Source organism: Salvelinus alpinus, chromosome 6, assembly GCF_045679555.1.
Source record: "Salvelinus alpinus chromosome 6, SLU_Salpinus.1, whole genome shotgun sequence".
Taxonomy (NCBI): Eukaryota; Metazoa; Chordata; class Actinopteri; order Salmoniformes; family Salmonidae; genus Salvelinus; species Salvelinus alpinus.
The window spans coordinates 67406394-67428228 of NC_092091.1; the positions used below are offsets into that span (position 1 = coordinate 67406394).

At 41.9% G+C, this 21835-nt stretch overlaps 1 protein-coding gene across 1 annotated transcript in view; it reads right to left on the bottom strand.

Annotated features, from left to right (window-relative positions):
* Positions 1-7256, bottom strand: part of LOC139579152 (mothers against decapentaplegic homolog 1-like) — a 24300-nt gene extending 17044 nt beyond the window's left edge. Inside the window, exon 1 of the mRNA XM_071407483.1 lies at positions 7166-7256. The gene's annotated coding sequence lies outside the window, so the exon portion shown is untranslated. The remainder of the gene's footprint in view (positions 1-7165) is intronic.
* Between the last annotated feature and the right edge of the window lie 14579 nt (positions 7257-21835).

Genomic DNA, 21835 nt, shown 5'->3' on the forward strand with positions numbered 1-21835 from the left:
ACCTCCGACTTCAACTGTAGCTATGGGATCTTTCTCTCTGTCTCTGTCATCACCACCGCCTGCATAGCAGCGACATCACTTCCAGTTTAGGCCTGCAGGTCTCTCCACAGGTGGAGAGGGAGAACATTCAGAGGACTGAATAAGAGAGGACAGATGTTTCTCTCTCTCTCTCATGGTGGGGAGCACATTTCATATAGAGTTGATGACCTCACCATGGGTGTACAGGGGGATGGGAAGGGTTATGATTGGAAAGGGATGGTAAAAACGTTGTCTCAGTGTTGTTATGTGATCTTTACCTGACCTTTACATGTATTCTGTATACCAGTGGAGGCTGCTGAGGGGAGGACAGCTCATAATAATAGCTGGAACGACGCAGGTAGAATGGAATCAAACGCATAGTGCCATTCCACTAATTCCACTCACTCCATTACCACGAGCCCGTTGTCCCAAATTAAGGTGCCACCAGCCTCCTGTGCGGTATACATATACAGTACCAGTCAAAAGTTTGGACACACCTTCTCATTCAAGGGTTTTTCTTTTCTACATTGTAGAATAACAGTGAAGACATCAAAACTATGAAATAACACATAGAATCATGTAGTAACCAAAAAAGTGTTATATTGTAGATTCTTCAAAGTAGCCATGCTTTGCCTCGATGACAGCTTTGCACACTCTTGGCATTCTCTCAACCAGCTTCACCTGGAATGCTTTTCCAACAGTCTTGAAGGAGTTCCCACATATGCTGAGCACTTGTTGGCTGCTTTTCCTTTACTCTGCGGTCCAACACATCTAAAAAAATATAAAAAAATATAAGATTTGACTCATCAGACCAAAGGACAGATTTCCACCGGTCTAATGTCCATTGCTCGTGTTTCTTGGCCCAAGCAGGTCTCTTCTCTCTGAACTTATCCTCTGCAGCAGCGGTAACTCTGGGTCTTCCTTTCCTGTGGTGGTCCTCATGAAAGCCAGTTTCATCACAGCGCTTGATGGTTTTTGCGACTGCACTTGAAGAAACTTTCAAACTTTCTAGAAATGTTCCAGATTGACTGACCTTCATGTCTTAAAGTAATGATGGATTGTCATTTCTCTTTGCTTATTTGAGCTGTTCCTGCCATTATATGGACTTCGTCTTTTACCAAATAGGGCTATCTTCGGTATACCACCCCTACATTGTCACAACACACCTGTTAATTGAAATGCATTCCAGGTGACTACCTCATGAAACTGGTTGAGAGAATGCCAAGAGTGTGCACAGCTCTCATCAAGGCCAAGTGTAGCTACTTTGAATAATCTGATTTGTTTAACACTTTTTTGGTTACTACATGATTCCATATGTGTTATTTCATAGTGTTGATGTCTTCACTTTTGTTCTACAATGTAGAAAATAGTAAAAATAAAGAAAAACCCTTGAATGAGTAGGTGTGTCCAAACTTTTGACTGGTACTGTATGTTACCCAGAGCATCTTTCCAGAAAATATGTATTTTTAAGTTGTAGATTTTATTGTGTATTTATGACTTTTGTAAATTGTGTCAAATAATTCAGCATTAGCTGCCATTGATACTGTGTTGCCTTACTGAATTTGAAATAAACCATTCTCTCTTACAGGTTTTCCCGCCATTCTGGGATGAGATTCCCTTTCCATGAACGGAAAAGGAGAGAAAATTAAACAGCAATGATACACAACTCAATACCAAAGACAGCTCTTGTCTGTCAATCTCAAACACAACCCTGCTTTGATGGGTCAGTCAGACAGTCAGACAGTCAGTCAGACATTCAGTCAGACAATCAGACAGACAGACAGTCAGTCAGTCAGATAGTCAGACAGTTGGTCAGATAGTCTGACAGTCGGTCAGATAGTCAGACAGTCAGTCGGTCAGACAGTCAGTCGGTCAGATAGTCAGATAGTCTGACAGCCGGTCAGATAGTCTGACAGCCGGTCAGATAGTCTGACAGCCGGTCAGATAGTCTGACAGCCGGTCAGATAGTCTGACAGCCGGTCAGATAGTCTGACAGTCGGTCAGATAGTCTGACAGTCGGTCAGATAGTCTGACAGTCACTCAGTCAGACAGTCAGTCACTCAGACAGTCAGTCAGTCAGACAGACAGTCAGTCAGTCAGTTAGTCGACAGCCCATCACACCACATGCTCCGGACCAGCTGCAAAAAAACAACTCGTAATCCAATTCAGATGGAGGATTCCAGGAAAGTAGAGAGTGATAGACTGTAACAGGAACATCTGGACAGACAGGGCTCTCTACACAATCACCTACTGTCAACAACATCATACACTTGGATTAGATCTTCTGGATTTCTCCAGTCCAGACCTTACTTGGGTATTTCCAAACCTGAGGATCTGAAGGGAATAGGTGTGACTTTCGCTCACAGTTAAAAATGGTACGTTTTATTTAGCTATTTCAGTCACACAAAAAACTGGTTTCTTCTGTCAATTGCCATCATTAAAATCTACTAATCTCCAACCTGAGGAGGATCTATAATGTATGACCGATATATGATCAGAGTTTGACCAGCGTTACTGTATGAAAAAGGTCAAAATGGGATTGTATTCACGCTTGAAACAGACAATGCTCATATGGGGTTGTCTGTGGACCAGTCAAAATAGAATGGGGCCGGTGTTGTGCCCTACTCTGGACTGTATAGAATGGGACCGGTGTTGTGCCCTACTCTGGACTGTATAGAATGGCCGGTGTTGTGCCCTACTCTGGACTGTATAGAATGGGGCCGGTGTTGTGCCCTACTCTGGACTGTATAGAATGGGGCCGGTGTTGTGCCCTACTCTGGACTGTATAGAATGGGGCCGGTGTTGTGCCCTACTCTGGACTGTATAGAATGGGACCGGTGTTGTGCCCTACTCTGGACTGTATAGAATGGGGCCGGTGTTGTGCCCTACTCTGGACTGTATAGAATGGGGCCGGTGTTGTGCCCTACTCTGGACTGTATAGAATGGGGCCGGTGTTGTGCCCTACTCTGGACTGTATAGAATGGGGCCGGTGTTGTGCCCTAGTCTGGACTGTATAGAATGGGGCCGGTGTTGTACCCTACTCTGGACTGTATAGAATGGGGCCGGTGTTGTGCCCTACTCTGGACTGTATAGAATGGGGCCGGTGTTGTGCCCTACTCTGGACTGTATAGAATGGGGCCGGTGTTGTGCCCTACTCTGGACTGTATAGAATGGGGCCGGTGTTGTGCCCTACTCTGGACTGTATAGAATGGGGCCGGTGTTGTGCCCTACTCTGGACTGTATAGAATGGGGGCCGGTGTTGTGCCCTACTCTGGACTGTATAGAATGGGGCCGGTGTTGTGCCCTACTCTGGACTGTATAGAATGGGGCCGGTGTTGTGCCCTACTCTGGACTGTATAGAATGGGGCCGGTGTTGTGCCCTACTCTGGACTGTATAGAATGGTGCCGGTGTTGTGCCCTACTCTGGACTGTATAGAATGGGGCCGGTGTTGTGCCCTACTCTGGACTGTATAGAATGGGGCCGGTGTTGTGCCCTACTCTGGACTGTATAGAATGGGGGCCGGTGTTGTGCCCTACTCTGGACTGTATAGAATGGGGGAGGGTTTGGGCTACTCTGATAAACTTACATTAGCTTTATACAGAATGTTCTGAGAACAGGAGTGGTAAAAATGTAAATGAGAAACCAAAGGTAATGTGATGGGTAAGGCTTCAGTATCACCTTATTAGTCATCAGACACAATAACTACCAAGCTAGATCACACATTATCTGATAAATGGTTACTACAAGTCATTATTTGATCACTGGTCGTTGGTTACTACAGGCGACCCCGTAGAGCTGTGATAATCTGATATCCGATCCCCCTCCTAAAGGTAAGCCTGACCTACACTTTTCTTTCTTCCCTAAATCACATTAACCTCCCAAACATCTTCCAGCCCTGCCGTCCCCTTCTCTAACCTCTCTTACCCAACAACATACTTAGGGTGTGTCCCAAATGGCACCCTATTCCCTACACAGTGCACATAGTGCTATGGGCCCTATAGGTTGTGTAATATATAGAGAGGATGCCATTTGGGATGCAGTTACGCCTCTCGCTTACAGGACCCAATGAAGCATCACACAAATATCTGTAGGACCCAATGAAGCATCACACAAATATCTGTAGCAGACAGGTCCCACTCTTATCCGCCCTCTGCCCATTTAAGCTGAAACACACGCTGCCGTTTACACAAGAGCTCCATAAAAGTGCCCAGGCAGAGCTATCTATCTATCTATCTCCCTTCCTTGCCTGCCATTCATTCAGCCTGTGTTGGGTTAGTGCGCTAACTGCCGCTAACGCTAACCCGTTGGTGAGTAGTTAGCATAGCCAGGCAGAATTAATGGGAATCAGAGGGATCTAATAGGTTAGCCCATGATCACATGTCATTGACAAGGCCTGTTAGCCTGACCTGTGCCGTTCCAAGCCTGCGCTAGCTGCTAGCCACCAATCCCTACCAACCCCATTGATCATTTTGCGCTAGCTGCTTCAGTCAGTGCTGTTAATCAATTTAGGGGCCGGGGCTGTAGGATGAGGAGCCAGTAATGATGCTCTCTGCTCTCTCCCCAGAGACGGGGCATTATAAAGAAGCTACATTATTTATCAGCAGGGCCTGGATGGGGCCTCCATTAGCCCCCACTCAATTGAGTCGCTGGCAATGAAGGGAGGAGTGGATGGAGAGAGGAATAAAGAGATGCAGAGAGATAAAGAGGAGCGGAGAGAGGGATGAAGAGAGGTAAAGAGGAGAGGAGAGAGGGATGAAGAGATGGAGAGAGATAACGAATAGAGAGAGGGATGGGAGAGGAGGGTGTGTGTGCGTGCGTGAGTGTGTACGTTCGTGTGTACGTGCATGTGCAAGTGTGTCTGAGAGAGAGAAAAAGAGTGAACAGAGAGACCGAGGGAGGAAAGAGGGAGAGAGAGAGGGAAAGAGAGAGAGGGGGAAAGAGTGAGGAGAGAGAGAGAGGAACGAGGGAGGAGAGCGAAGGGGGATGCAAATTCTCATTAATACACACACTGTCTAGCCTCTCGCGTAAACCTTCCACTTCACACAAGAGTGTTCCCTCTAACTGTCAGCTCAGCAGCCCAACACAAATAGTGACTGTATGGCCTCGTTGTGCTGTCTCCCTCTCACTCTGTGTGGCCTGACCCATCGCCATGGAGGAGGTGTATCTATTCCATGTATTATGTGTTCATTAACACACAGATAACAATCATCAAGTGCCAAAACTGGATGTCAAGTATCGATGAATGATCTCCAAAAAGCAGCAGAGAGAATGTTTCGGCAAGCAAGCCCTCACGAACTAGGCCTACCCACAACACCCAAACAACCATACCTCCCCAGTCTCTACAGTAGACAGAAATAACCAGACAGACAGGAAGACGGAGAGGTGTTGCCCTTGGTGACTAGACACAGCATTGACCCAGGAGGTCACTACACAAATCTAGGGTCAGTTATCACACACGCACACATGCGCGCACACACACACACATCCACCACACCTCACGTTAGCCACAGACATAACTCAACCACTGTAACCAACACATGGGCTTTCAATCAGCTATCCCAACCATCCCAGGCATTTGGGGTAAGTGTTGTTTGTGGTGGTTGGGCTGGTGGGGAGAACACCTCTGGCCAATACATCATGAGGGGTCTGGGATGGGTCGCACATATAGAGAAGGGCTAATCTGAGGATGCCTCTGTCTGAACTGAGAATTATGTTATGGCTGGACACTGGAACTTGTTTATTCCTATAAGGGGGAAATGTCTCTCCAAGTTCACCATGTGCTGTACCAGACTGAATACAGGAGATGTCCACCTATAGATGAACAGAAGAGGAACTGAGAAATGTGCCATTTCCTCTGTATAAGATCTAGGTTAAATGTCTAAGCTAAGACTGTACTAATTTTTACAGTGTTAACTACACAGAAGAATACCTCATTCTCTGAGATAATGTTGCATATGAATTATCAATATCACTATCAACACTAGGATTTAGAGATACAGTAGACATGTCCCTTTCACTCCTTCTCTTATCCTGTCTTTAGCGAACCCAACATCTATCTGTTATCAGACCATTCCAGAAATATCACATCTTTATAACTATGTAACACAGGCATTGCATCATAATCTTTATATCTATTTAAAAGTTTGAATAAAGCCAAAGTGTCAGTCTACAGTGTGCCCCGCAAAAAAAAACAGAAACAAATTGTTCATTTATAATAAAACACAAACCTGAATTTGACAAGAATGCAGCAGGATTCAACAATTGTACTAAATCATGGACAAGGACAAATTCCAGTCCCTTGAGTAATCTGATATGTCATCTTCAATGATGTCAGGAGATCTGGCCCTGCTGCTCAGGGTCTCACAGACACACAGGCTCTGCATCCATGAGGCATGGAACACACACACACACACACACACATGTGTGCACACAATGCACGCACACACACGCACACATGCATGTGCACGCGCGCGCAAACACACACGATGGAAAAGATAGATAGCCTATGTTGATTATTTAAAGCAAGTCATTTAGCAATGAGACACAGCTTCCCTCCAAATGGACACTGACGTTGAGATGAAGATCACTGTTAATATCCTGGTTTTGCTGCTACATGCATGATGCATGAACATAAATCAAATAATCTGCATGACATGTACAGATGGAAAGTAAACATGTGTGTCACAAATCTGATGTTGATACTATTTCTGAGTACAAGGGGCCTACATCAGTAGCATATTAGAATTAATCACAGCAAATACAGATGGACAGACTGATATCAAACATCATACCAACACAATGCATCACAAAGGTTAACCATCAAAGCAGACTGACACATTGAAATGCACACATTGTGCACACTATAAATATTGTTCACAAGTACGTGTTCCAACTGTAGAATACACGACAATACAATGTTACAAATATGAAATGAATCCCACATTCTACTAACGTTAATTGTCAATCAATCTCCAAATATGATAGACAGAAAAGTTTGAAGCCTCAAAATACACTTTCACTGTCTCTATCCCTTTTAAAAAGTTGCAAATACTATTTTCTTATAAGCAATAGATCTAGTCAACCGAACATACTCATTCCCCCAAGGTTGCTGATGTTTTGACGGGTGAAAAATAAAGTTTACAGTACCTTATAAACAGCTATCAAGCTCGCTCTCAACGCTTCCATACTATACAGCTGCCTGTCTCTGGTCTCCTCGCGCTGGCGTCAGGGAGTCGCAGGGCCGTCGCACCCTCCGCGGAGCGCCAGTATCATGCCGCGGGATACAGTTTGGGGCGGTCCATGAATAACAAGACCTACTTTTACACATCTAACATTTTCATGCACTGTGGAATAAACTATAGAACAATGTATTATTTCGTGGAGTTTTTTAAAAGAGGGCTAGCTCTTTTGCTATTTTGGCAGTGGAGACTCTAGAGCAGCGCCAAGTTGATTGCCTGTAGAGGACTATATACTCATTTGAATCCTATGTTTGTCGTTAAAAGATACAGTTATGTGCTGCATATTTTATGTGCAAATTGCGTGAATGAGAAAATAAGTACAGTTAGCATATTTATTTTACGAAGCTGTGAACATGTTTGAGGGTTTGATTCATTGTGATTAGATAGCAGAACATTCTTGCAGATGGATTGGCACAGCTGTTTTTGATGAACAGTTGCATTTTTTCTAAAGATACATTTATTGCCATTAATGTATTGCTGATTCAACAAAATGGCCACACACATTCACACACTGTAAATAAAGATTGTGATCATTTCTTGTCGAAGGAATGCATTGAATGAATTATAAATGAATGCATATAACCGACACAAAAACGTAGGTTATCCTGGTGTAATGCTTTATAATATAATAGTATATGCCATTTAGCAGACGCTTTTATTCAAAATGACTTACAGTCAAGCGTGTAAACACATACATTCTGATATTATACTGAACAAAAATATAAACACAACATGCAACAATTTCAAAGATTGTACTGAGTTACAGTTCATATCAGGATATCAGTCAATTTAAATAAATAAATTAGGCCCTAATCTATGGATTTTACATGACTGGGCAGGGAGCAGCCATGGGTGGGCCTGGGAGGGCATAGGCCCACCCACTTGGGAGCCAGGCCCAGGCAATCAGAATGAGTTTTTCCCCACAAAGGGGCTTTATTATAGACATAAATATATATGGTCTCAGACGATCCCTCAGGTGATGAAGCCGGATGTGGAGGTCCTGGGCTGGCGTGGTTACAATGTGGTCTGCGTTTGTGAGCCCGGTTGGACATACTGCCAAATTCTCTAAAACGACGTTGGAGGTGACTTATGGTAGAGAAATTAACACTTAATTTTCTGCCAACAGCTCTGGTGGACATTCCTGCAGTCAGCATGCCAATTTCACACTCCCTCAAAACTTGAGACATTTGTGGCATTGGGTTGTGTGACAAAACTGCACATTTTATTGCCTTTTATTTCCCCCAGCACAAGGTGCACCGGTGTAATGATCATGCTGTTTAATCAACTTATTCATATGCCCCACCTGTCAGGTGGACGAATTATCTTGGTAAATGAGAAATGCTCACGAACAGGGATGTAATCAAATTTGTGCACAACATTTAAGAGAAATAAGCTTTTTGTGCACATGGAACATTTCTGGGATCTTTTATTTCAGCTCATGAAACATCGGATCAGCACTTTACATGGTGCATTTATATTTTTGTTCAGTATATATTCAATAACCAGAATATGCCAATTTACTGTAGACCTAATATAAGCCTATTATCACCGCAAGTTAAAAATACACCTTCTGTCTCAGAACTGGATCAGTAATCTCTTGCCAATATGAGAGAAAGAGCGATAACACTGGTGTGGTTATCTGATGGAACTGATCTGAACTCTTGAACTGATCTGTGCTAAGCTTGTTCTTAGTTCCCCTTCTTTGATTGTGGCGCGATAAGCACTATTTATGTAGTCGGGAGAACTAAAGTGTCTAAGGCAAGTGTCAACACAAAGAGCATGTTCTGTCATGTCCTCATATAGGCTACCATCTCAAATGAACACCTTGCTCCAGGGCCTAGGCCTAAAGACAGTGTTTTAAAGTAAAGTGGAGAATGACAGCTGTGTTACAACTTAACAACAATGGACCTGTATTAAATGTGGGGAAAGACGGCTTAGTTGGTATCAACCCTCATTTTGATAGTTGCACTGTCAGAGAGAACGAAGCTGCAACGATTCATCAAACCATCTCATTAATACTGCATGCTAATGCATGAAAATAGACGTTAGGGTATCAGGCAGGCAGCAAGCAGGCTGGATGACAGGAACATTAAGTTTAATTTCCTCTCTCAGATTTGTGTGAGAGAAATGATACTAGACTGCAGACATAAACCCATTTTATATGTATTGACTGAATTGATAAATAGGCTCAATACATAGGCTAATAATAATTACTGATCATTTACAATTGTGGGATAGTGCACCATAGCCTAGCCTACATCTGGAAGCCTGTAAGAAAATGAAGCAAAGAAGAATAGAATACAATAGAATATGACATGATAGACTACAATAGAATATAACATACTGGAATAGAACAGAATAGAATAGGCCTATGCCATGATGACAGTGAACCTGTCATTATCATAAAATTACCATTGACATGTTTTATGAGAAATAGGCTAAATAGATCTTCCTTTTGAGATGAAAGATTTTTTACCAGTCAAGAATTTTCACCGGTCAAGTTTGACATGGCTATTTGGCAAATTGGAGGGAATAGCCGCCGGCAGCAAACAGAGACAAGCCGGTGGAACTAGATTCTCCTCAGGACTACTAGCGGCGGAGGAAAACCGCTGAAAGTGGAAGTTACTAGCGCAGGTTACGTCACGGGGCTGGCGACAGAATGTCTGAGTGAGGCGAGAGCAAGCTGCATGTGAATGTGAAGTGAAATCTGGGAAAACAGTGCGATGCGCGAGCGTGTTGGGAGCAGTTGAGGAGGAAAGACAAGGACTCTCGGAGGAGCCCTGAATTAGAATAAAATTGTCAGCAAATTTGATTACTTTGCTGTTTTAGAGCAGCAACAGTGTCTGTTTGCTCTCTCTTGTTCTGGCTGTACTTTTACAGACTGCAACTCACTGTCCAAATACTGTATATTAATTTGTTTGCAAAGCTGGCAGCCACCCTTAGGCAAATATTTGCATTATGGCACCATCATATCTGATAAACACAGAGATAAAACAATGCACATGTTCTGTGCCAGACAGACTATCAGTGTAAGCATAGCATAATTGTAATCAATTTATCAAACCTATTTGAATCAGAACCTTTACAAGTTATTTTGATTACTTGATTGCAAAAGAATGTATGCATTTGCTGATATACACTATATATACAAAAGTATGTGGACACCCCTTCAAATTAGTGGATTTGTCTATTTCAGCCACACCTGTTGCTGACAGGTGTATAAAATCATGCACATAGACAAACACTGGCAGTAGAATGGCCTTACTGAAGAGCTCAATGACTTTCAACGTGGCACCATCATAGGATGCCACCTTTCCAGCAAGTCAGTTTGTCAAATTTCTGCGCTGCTAGAGCTGCCCCGGTCAACCTTTAAGTGCTGTTATTGTGAATTGGAAACATCTAGGAGCAACACAGACTCAGCACGAAGTGGTAGGCCACACAAGCTCACAGAATGAGACCACCGAGTGCTGAAGCACATAGCACGTAAAAATCTTCTGTCCTCGGTTGCAACACTCACTACTGAGTTCCAAACAGCCTCTGGAAGCAACATCAGCACAATAACTTTTCATCGGGAGCTTCATGAAATGGGTTTCCAAGGCCGAGCAGCCACACACAAGCCTAAGATCACCAGACGCAATGAGTCGGCTGGAGTGGTAAGCTCGCTGCCATTGGACTCTGGAGCAGTGGAAACGTGTTCTCTGGAGTGATGAATCACGCTTCACCGTCTGGCGGACAAATCTTGGGTTGGCAGATGCCAGGAGAATGCTTCCTGCCCAAAGCATAGTGCCAACTGTAAAGTTTGGTGGAAGAGGAATAATGGTATGGGGCTATTTTTCATGGTTCGGGCTAGGCCCCTTAGTTCCAGTGAAGGGAAATCTTAACGCCACAGCATACAATGACATTCTAGACCATTCTGTGCTTCCAACTTTGTGGCAACAGTTTGAAGAAGGCCCTTTCCTGTTTCAGCATGACAATGCCCCTGTGCACGAAGCAAGGTCCATACAGAAATGGTTTGTTGAGGTCGGTGTGGAATAGAATGACAGACTCCTAGATTATGGCGGATGGCGGTCGGTATGACACTGGCCTTTCATGGAATGTTTGACTCATCCTAATTTTGATTAAACTCATTTGTCTACTCATATAGTCAATGGATACCTTATATTGTTCTTCAGAAACTGTTAACACAAGAAAAGAAAAATGCATCTGAACTGTAATATCATAGTAAAAGTCATTAGAGATTTCATGAAAGCAGGACTATGGAAAGAACTGGGAAATAGAGTCAACCACCTTATCTTCCATATGCTGTCTCACCACCATTCTTTCTAGTGATGTGTGTGTGTGTGTCTTTTTCTTTCCTGAGATGTTCTATGACAGGTCCTATTGTTAGGTCATCACACAGCTGGATACCTTGGAGTGACGGAGAAGAGAAAAGATCTATTGGAGAGGTCGTCACCTTCCCATCTCTCTTTACCACACAAACACAGGCATGCACGCACACACACACAAACACACACTGCCTGTGTACTAAATACTGGAAGGCGTTGCTTTCTAAGCACAGATCCAGGATCAGCTCTTCCCGAGACCAACCCTAACCAAAAAAAAAGGGTTCAATGCATATCTGACCCAGACCTAAGATAACCTACTACACCCGACTCAATCTTAAACCTATCTGTCCACTCCTTAGTGACCAGTGACCAGTGATCTAAAATAAGACGATAGGTGGGTAACCAAAGGTGGGAACCAATGGTTAGTAGTGTGAGTCATTGACATCACTGGTATAGTGAGACTTATGATCCTGGTACACCTGTTTTCATCTTAAACCTGTCCGTCCACTCCTTAGTGACCACTGATATAAAATGACTAAAATTAGATGCGATAGGTGGGAACCAATAAGAGGTGGAACCAATGGTTAGTGACTGTGGGCATTTAATATCATACACTTAATGTTGTGGGCGCATGGCCAGCCACTTTGATTTCACTTAGTTGTTTGAGATCAGAGGTCATGAGGACAGCGTGCCATTGGCCCATTTAAAAGCATTGGAACTCAGCCTGTCTCTAGGCTAGACGGCATGAGGAAGAGCATAACTGGAAGGTTGGATTGCAGCACAGCGTTCCATAGACGTCCATGAATTGGCACGGGCATCGGAATGCTCTACGACGAACGATGACAGACGTGTTTAGATGAGAGTGAGAGAGACCGGGCGGGCGGTGTGAGTGGGGACGTTGCTCCCCCCCCCCCCCGCCAGAGGACTTTGGCAGGCCTGGTAGGTTTTTCAGTAACAACAGGCATTCTGGCAGGCAGTGTATCAGCCAGCTCGCATTTCAAACGGGCGCCTCTCTTGACGCGGCTTTCCACTAGTCCTTCTAGAAATAATGTTAGGAGTGGTAATATTAAAACTGTCTCTCTACGGGCTGAGGGATTACTATCTCCATCCAGTCACTGCACAGCACAATGCCCTAAGCCTTCCTCAGTAGCATACTGTAACATTCAGGTGTCACTCACTCATGTCAGTGACCACAACAAGCATATTGCTGTGTATATATCATTGGCTATTGTCATCATGACTCTCTAAATTGCAAAATAACAAGGCAGACACATGCACACACAGCTATGCACTAACACGTGCACACACATGGTATGCAACAACAGAATGCATCAGTAGTACCCTACTATGTCACTTCTCCAGTATGACTCAAACCCCAGCCTGTAAGGACACGCACACACGCCACTCCTCTCTCCTCACGCCTCTGATCTGATCACAGGTCCGCTCGTGATTGCCGTTTGTCTCTGAGGACAATGTGCTATTTGTGAATCCGCCGTATGTAAACTGAGATGGCAGACTGTCGGCTGTGTCTAAAAATCACGGTTGGGGCTGGTCGCCTGCCCCCCACCCAACTACCCCCCAGAAGAGGCCCCCAAGGCAGGGCACCATGGAGGGTGGTCTGGGCTGCCCCTGTCCCCAGGGTTTGGCGGGTTGGGGGGGGGGGTCACTTTTGGGGAGAAGCGTCAGCTGCCACGGTCACTTGGTGGATGAATGGAATAGTCAGCATCAGACAGCAGCTCACGGCTGTCAGTCAAGGATCCATCCTGAAACGATGGGTTTGTGGGCTACAACAGAGAAGGGAAGGTGACACACTGGGCCTCTCCTAACTGTGAGATGTTGTTGTATTTTATTAGACACATGCCGGTGAATTCTCAGATAGACCTTCACTTTCAGGCATACATCTCCTGACCCATCCACGTTTGGTGTTACGGATGTGATTAGAAGACCACAGAACATTCTTCAAGGCCTTTGGAGAGGACACAACGCGGTAGCACACAACGCTCATTCAGAAGCTCCATTAAGGGGAATGGGGTAATGGATTTAATTTACGGAGGGTTATACACAATAATCTTGTGAGGTGATGTCAGGGGTGACAGATGTACTGTGCAAGGTTCTCCTCAACCAGTTAATGGATCTTTAATAGAGGAAGTGGAGGAAATGGATGACATAACTTTAGCCTTGTAGAACACCCTAAAGCTAATCATCTCATACTGTACATCCAGCACTATTCTATCTCTGATATAAACACAGAACACAACACTGATATCGTACAGTACTGTATGTCATACTAAATATGGATCTGCTTTTGTAGTAGGGGTCACAATGGGGCAAAAATTTGAGCTAAATTACATAGATGTTTTTTTAATGGAGTGCAGTGATGAGGTCATCTCTCACGAGACACGCACGCACGCACGCACGCACGCACGCACACACGCACACACACGCACACACACACACACACACACACACACACACACACACACACACGTGTGTACATCTGGGAGTTGAGAGAGAGCATTGTAAGCGATAGCATCATGACGTCACCTCTTTTCCTGGATTGGCCTCCAAACACCAGAATGTACTGTAACAGCAGAACATACTGTAACAGCAGCGGGCAAAAATAGATCACAGTTCCCAAACAAAGCTGCGATGACTGATTTAAAACAATAAATAATAATTTAAGAATCACTCAGGCAGTGGTTGGAATTAGATCATTAGGGTACGTTTGAGGTCGACCGTCAATGAGTACAGAGTAACACAAGGAGCGGGGCAGCTGTGGAAGTCATTAGATATAAGTTACTCATTAAAATGGATCGTGATACAGATTTAGCTCAATGAAGGAAAAATGTATTATTGTTACAACACAATGATGGTCTTGGAGTAAGGACACCCTGTCCAGTCGAAAAGAATATCAGGTGATAACTGCACCATCTCAAAGCAGGTCTGGTAAGACAAACAAATAAAAAGGGCCTCTGATTTCCAGAACTTTGAGACGCAGCACGCAAATAAGAGGCATACAACCGAACGGTTCAATTAACATTATTACGTTTCACCCATCATGAAATTCCTGTTAAAATGTCAGTATGTGTGGGTATAGCAGGGCTGTTGAATTGAACACTTGTTAAAGAAGCAGAAGCTTGAGGACATCCCTCCCTTGCTTTGTTGACCTTTAGGGGAGAGAGATAGAGGCGAGCTGCACCCACCTACCCAGACTGAATGATGATGTCATGCCACCCACCTCCAGACCAGTGGTGGATTGATCTCTGTAGTACCACACCTTAGCCCCCCTGGGCTGCATGTATCTGTGTCCTCACTGCCCTGCACCCGAGGGAGGCAGGTGGAGGGACTAGGAGGGAGGTGGTAGTGGGGTTAGGGTCAGGGGTAATGTGGTTACAAGCTCAGTTAACTGCTCCAATCCAATCGTTCTTGATTAAGGGTTGTTGCATCATTTTACTCCCTCCAGGGCAGACAGACCATCACTCTTTGCTCCCTCGCTACCCCCTCCAATAGTCTAGTTATTCACCCCCCCCTCTCCCTCCTGTAGTATCTCCCCCTCTCTATCTTCCCCTATCTGCCACTCTCTCTAGTATCTTCCCCCCTTTCTCTCTCTAATATCTTCCCCTCTCTCACTCTTCCTCTATCTTCCCCCTCCCCCTCTCCTCTACTATCTTCCCCCCTTTCTCTCTGTAATATCACCACCCCCTCTCTCTCCTCTAGAATCTTTCCCCACTTCTCTCTCTATCTTCCCCCATCTTCCCCCTCTCTCTCTCTAATATCTTCCCTCCTCACTCTCTCCCTCTAATATCTTCCCTCCTCTATCTCCCCCCTCTATCTCCCCCCCTCTCCCTCTAATATCTTCCCTCTATCTTCCCCCCTCTCTCTCCTCTAGTATCTTTCCCCTCTCTCCCACCCTCTCTCTCCTCTAGTATCTCCCCCCTCATATCTTCTCCCCATCTCTCTCCTCTAGTATCTCCACCGCCCCTCTCTCTCTCCGAGCATCCACTCCTCTCTCCCACCTCCTTCAGTGTGCAGCCTAGGCCTAAGGGGGAGACCCGTCCCATCGATCATGGCCAATTACCACAGCAACCCTCTCAGGACAGCACAGTGACAGGCAGACCTGGGTTCAAATACTATTTGAAATCACTTCAAATTCTTTATTTGAGCGTTATTGAGCTTGCCTGGCGCAATGGAACCAGTAGAATAGTCGCACAGCTGTAAACCCAGTCCATCTAGAACCACAGGCAGGCCAAATCAACAGTTAAGTATTTGAAAGATTTCAAATAATATTTGAACCCAGGTCTGCTGTCTACAGAGCTCCAATAACCTCTCTTCTACTATATACTTCCCTTTATGAGTCCTCTGAGTAGAATGGAGAGGATGGCTGAGAGATCGGTTGGTTAGTCCCCATAGGACAGAGACATGGAGGGGGTCACCTTCTGGAAAATGGCAGTGGCTGCATCTGAAATCCCACCCTATTCTCTGTATAGCGTACTACTTTATACCAGCGGCCAGAGGGCCAACCAACCGATCTCTCCACAATCTCACCCAGACTCCATTTCAAATCAAATCAAATTATATTTGTCACATGCTTTGTAAACAACAGGTGTAGGCTAACAGTGAAATGCTGACTGATGGGCCCTTCCCAACCATGCTGCGAACAAAAGAAATAGAAAAAATGGATTAAAAAAAAGCAAAACAATTCAGTGTCACCTTGTCGTGTACCAAGCTCAGAGTTTCCAAATGTTTCCTCTCATTTTCAAAGGGAGGAATCCCCTAGCCCTCACTCTGCTCTGACAGTCATCTTCATTAACGTCGAACATAATGAACATCAACGCAAAACTCAATTTCTTAGTGTTAGTGGCTATTTAGCCCCATCTAGTGGTTGAATGCATGGTTGACTTTTAAACAGTACAACATAGAATTCTAGTTTGGATATTCTGTCATTTGCACCTTTAAAAGGAAAGATTCACCCATTTTGATTATTATATTGTTTTTGTGCATCTCTGAGCGATGTTCTATCTATGCTGGAAGTTAATAGGAACACAACTTTTTGATCTTGAAAACGTATATCATACATGTCCAGGGTTGGGTAGGTTACTTTCTAAATGTAATCCGTTAGTTACTAGTTATCTGTAAAAAAATGTAATCAGTAACGTGATTTTAGATTACCCAAACTCAGTAACATAATCTGATTACATTCTGTAACTTTTAGTTTACTTTCCCCTTAAGAGGCATTCGAAGAAGACAAAAATGTATGTTACCAATTGATTTATCCTGCAATAGATGTCGTTCAATGTTAAAGTTTACATAGCTGGCCATATATGGATGTAAAATGTTACTTAATGGGTTGGTTATGTAGGCTTCTTCTAACCCATCACTTTCTACTACATATAATATGATTAAATTATATATTTACATTAAAAACCAAAGTCTATCAGAATTCCAGTCATTCCAATAAATGTTATACCCCTTGATCTTCAAGAATAGGACTTGGAAATATGGAAGTATAGATTAGTCAAATTGTTGTAACTGAGCTACGGACTTATTAGCCAACCCTACTCTGTTTATGATTTTGTTGTCAAGGAGGACTGATTTGGCTCATTGATTCGAGTTGTTGAGCTCATGGAATTGCATGCTTTGAGCACTATTGAAAAGTGCTATTTACATGTGAAAAATTAATGCCATATGCTGCATTTGCTATAGGCCCATTGTTTACCTTTTTGTTGGTGACACTTTGATATCTTGATAATATGCAGCTGTTCAAAGGGAAAATCCACAGATGAAACAATAAAATGGACATCCTGCCTCTGTTTTGGTAAAAGGCTGAGGGATGGGCCTGGAGAAATGTAACCACTCTCAGATTAATAGACAGAGCTATGGATGCAAGGACTGACCATCCATAATATAAAAATGGTTTTAACCATGTTATGTTTGTTTACATTTACAACATTCATAAACATTGGAATATAACAAGCTAATATTTTGGGTTCTAAGCTCATGAGGCATTTATAAATTATATTCTTCAAAAATCAATGGATATATAATTCTAATTTATAAATCTAAAAATGGATGTAGCCACTACAGATTGCCCATTTAAGTCTATCAAAGGTGTACAAGTTCAAGCATGTGTCCATTAGGACAATGGATATTTTTTAAATTATCAGCATGAATTACATTGAGCAATAAAAGCCCCACGTTTATTCCATAGGCTTGGATCTGCACTATGCAGTGGTTGCAAGAGCACATTTTTCATTGGCTGTCCACTGGTTTCAAAAACAATGATTGATAGGCAGGTTACATTTATTGAATTCAACCATTATTGGGTTAAAAATATTTAGATTAGTGAACAGCCATCCACAACCCGTAAGCAGCAAATCGCTAAATGAGAGAGTAGCAATGTGATTCGCATCAATGTGCTTATGTAGCTATCAATAAGTGATATCCTTATCGCCGTAGACTACACCACTGCTGTCATCCTTACCTCCAAGCGTTTATTTAAATTGGTTGCCGACTACAGTCGCACCATTGGAAGACAGCTTGGACTGTAGCCTACAAAAGCCTATTCCTACTCTTTTCCCACGATCCATCAAACACATTTGGTGTGTCATGAAACAAATTTAAAAGCGACCTTTTTTCGATGCTGATTTGAATGTCGTTGAGAAAGCAGAAGTGTCAAAGATTTTTTCGCAAATATCCATTCTGAATTTAAAAGTAATCCTCAAGTTTTACAAAAGTATCTAATCTGATTACAATATTTTTGCTGGTAATGTAACAGATTACAGGTCGTTTTTTTGTAGTCCCTTACATGTAACCGATTACATTACATGTAATCCATTACTCCCCAAAACTGTACATGTCAGATTTCAATACTGGCCGATGTCATAACGTGGGAGGTTGCGATATTCCTACACCGAGAAATGTGTAATTTAACGGAGGGTCTCTCCTATTTGTCTGCCTCTTTAGTCCAGGGTGTCGTTGCGAATGTCATACTGCGAGCCCCTGGTGAGATTTTAAGACTCCTACATTGATAGTTGGTTTAGGCGATTTTACAGCTAGCTAGCTACATCACATGCTAATATTATTATAATATTTTTTGGGGGATCGCATTTTTTATTTATTTAACCATCATTTAGATAGGCAAGTCAGTTAAGAACAAATTCTTATTTACAATGACGGCCAAACCCGGACGACGATGGGCCAATTGTGCGCCGCCCTATGTTTTTTTATTTTTTATTTATTTTTTAATAAATTTATTTTATTCATAATACAAAAATCAACTTACATTGCTACATCAAACATGTCTAGCAAACCAAACACAGGTATTAGCAATGCTCAAACATACAAAAAATATAAATACAAATAAAATACAAAAAAATAAACAATTTAAGTGCAATTATATTCACTCTGAAAATATCTTATTATAATGATTCATGAAGATGTTATTCTTGTTGTTATTCACTAGGGTTCATGTTTTAATAAGATAATTACATTCAATCAGAAAAATTTGTAATTTTGGTATAGAATTTTGGAATTTTTGTTTGTGTATAAAGTATTTGGCAACAAGAATAAAAAAATTAACTATCATTTCAGTGGTTTTGTTATCATTGCAATAGTAACATATTATATATTTATGTTAAAATTATAGGCAGTGTTCATAATGTTAAATAAGTACTTTGCAAGGTTATCCCAAAATTCTGACACAAATTTACATTCAAAGAACAAGTGAGACAGATTCTCACCTTTTTCACAGAAAACGCAGATATCATCAATAGCCACAAATTTGGAAATCATAGAATTACATGGATATATCTTACGTAAAATTTTGAAGTGCACTTCCTTAACTTTGTTTGGTATACAGTATTTGTAAGGCCTTAACCATGCATTTTTCCAGACAATGTCAGGAATAAGCATGTTCCAGAAAAACTTTCCTCTCGGTGTAAGTTGGTTTGTGAATGAAGAATTTGTCTAATATATTTATTACAACAAGATTTCTCAAGTAAGCCCACGCCTTCCAATCTCAGTTCTGGATAAACTTTGTGATCATTCTCAAAATTAAGATGACTTTTCATAAGTGTAGTTAGACCACTGGGAACGGCTTTGATCACAGAAATAAACTCTCTGAAAGGTATTGGAAACTCTTTCACAATGTTATAAATTGTTCATATGTGAGAATATTACCCTTGTTGTCGAAAATATCAAGAACAAAGTCAATATTCCTCTCATGCCAGCTGGGGTAGAACAATGACTTATTCCTTACAGTTATGTCTGAATTATTCCACAAAAGAGCTTTATGAGGGGAAAAATTGTGCAGGAAACTTATTTTCCAGGCCAGTAAAGCTTGTTGGTGAAACCTAGCCAATTTAGCAGGTAATCTTTCAGGAATATAATTACATTTCAGTAAAAATTGAAGACCTCCCAATTTATTAAACACATTATTTGGAATGAAATACCATATTGAATCAGTATCGAGCAAACATTTTTTCAACCAGTTTATCTTGAGTGTTATTTATGTCAACAAAATCCAACACTTCTAGACAGCCTTCAGCTCTTTTGTTAGAAAGGACAGATTTTTTTAGTATGTGAGACTTATTTTTCCAGATGAAGTCAAGAAAGGTCTTATTGATCTCTTTACAAGTAGCTGGATTTACACATAACGATAATGAGGGGTACACAAAACGAGACAGTCCCTCTGCCTTGGACAGAAGTACTCTCCCAAGTATAGAAAGATCTCTTTGTAGCCAATTATTAAATATATTTTTAGTTCTCTTAATTTTAGGAGAGAAATTCAAATGTTGTCTGACTAAGTGGTTTTTTGACAGATGTATTCCTAAATATTTAACACAGTCCTTTACAGGAATATTTTCAATTTCTTTATCATCAGAGTCAAATAAACATAAGATTTCACATTTAGAAACATTCAGCATTAATCCTGATGCAATAGAAAATGCAGTTATAGCATTAAGGGCATGTGCGACCTGGTCTTTGTCTCTTAAGAAAAGAGTAGTATCATCAGCCAGTTGGGAAATTTTGATTTCTTTGTTAAAAATGGTTAAGCCATACAAATTTGCATCATTCAGAATATCTAGAGATAGAAGTTCCACAACCAAAATGAATAAAAATGGCGAAATTGGGCATCCCTGTCGTACACTTCTGTTGATACTAAATCTTTTGGAAGTATTAAGGTTTAGTAGCACAGAACTATTTATATCTTTGTAAAACATGCGAATTACTTTAATAAAATGTTCACCAAATCCAAAAATTTGAAGAGACCTAAAGAAAAATTCATGTTCAATTGTGTCAAAGGCTTTACAGAAGTCCAGAAATAGGACAACTGCATCTGAGTCAATTGCATCTGAATAATCTATAACGTCCAAGACTAAACGAATGTTAGAGCTTATGTGACGGCCCTTCATAAATCCTATTTGAGTCTCATTTATAATGGTATCTATTCCTTTCTTTAATCTTTTGGCATAAACCAGAGCAATCAATTTGTAATCAACATTTAATAAAGTAATTGGTCTCCAATTGTCAATGAGAGAAGGGTCTTTATCAGGCTTCGGAATCAATGAAATAAGGCCCTGTTTCATAGTGGAGACCATTTCCCCATTTTTAATGCAATCTTGAAACATTTTGAAAATCGGGTCTTTTAGCAACTCCCAAAACTGTCTATAGAATTCAACTGACAGGCCATCGGGGCCAGGTGATTTCCCTTTTTTCATTGGATTCAGAGCCTCTCTAATTTCTCCAATTGACACAGGTGAATCGCAAACTGAGTGGAAATCATCCTCAATTACCGGGACACAATTCTGAATGTGGCAAATGTAACTTTCACAACCATCTTCCTGAAATTGAGAGCTGTAAAGGTTTTCATAAAAGGAATTGACAAATGATGATATTGTAATGGGATCTTTGCATAAAACATTGTTAATTCTTCAGATAGATTATCTTTCTTTAGAAAACTGTCAAGCTTGCTCATCATCTCCTTTTCTCTATGGTTCTTTAATTGCATCAGCTCTTTGGCGCGTTTAATGGCTACCACTCTGACTTTATATTTGAAAAATTCCCATCTACTTCCATGACCCAAGTCTTATCTTGCAAAAATATCTTTAGCTAATGATTTGATGTTTTCAATGAGAGCAGTATCTTTAAGAAGTGTATTGTTTAATTTCCAATATCCTCGAGTACCTTTTGATTTTTTAGTAGCTTGTAAATTCAGGGAAATCAAGTGATGATCAGAAAAGGGAGCCAACTGA